Below are 400 nucleotides of genomic sequence, written 5' to 3' on the forward strand. Positions count from 1 at the left end.
GGTTCTTGAAATTCATCTTGGGTGTGTGTGTGTGCATGCCTAAAATCCTAAGAGGAGAATAGAGTAGAAGGAGTTCTGTTATGTCACGCCCCTGGGAGGGGTGATTTTTCGCTCTCTCTCTGGTGAGTGTTTGTGTCTTATAGCAAAAATAATAAATAAAAAAAAATTGCCAGTGCATATGTGTTTGGAAGAACATGTACCAAAAAGTTGAGACTGGAAGGTGGCATGTTGGTTAAGAATGCTGGACTCCCACAGGGCTGATGGTGGATTGAATTCTCGACCTGGCAGCTTGCTTTCTCACTTTCCCTCTCATTCTGCCCTCTCTGATCAAATTAAAAAAAAAAAAAAAAGTAAATAAATGAAGTTAAATAAAATAATTATTTTTTAAAAAAAGGATTAT

The 400-nt window shown here is 37.2% G+C and overlaps 1 pseudogene; it reads left to right on the forward strand.

Annotated features, from left to right (window-relative positions):
- Positions 1 to 400, forward strand: part of LOC102489579 (40S ribosomal protein S9-like) — a 19,296-nt pseudogene that overhangs the window by 17,238 nt on the left and 1,658 nt on the right.

This window comes from Tupaia chinensis, unplaced genomic scaffold (assembly GCF_000334495.1).
Source record: "Tupaia chinensis unplaced genomic scaffold, TupChi_1.0 Scaffold000116_1, whole genome shotgun sequence".
In the NCBI taxonomy this organism is placed as follows: Eukaryota; Metazoa; Chordata; class Mammalia; order Scandentia; family Tupaiidae; genus Tupaia; species Tupaia belangeri.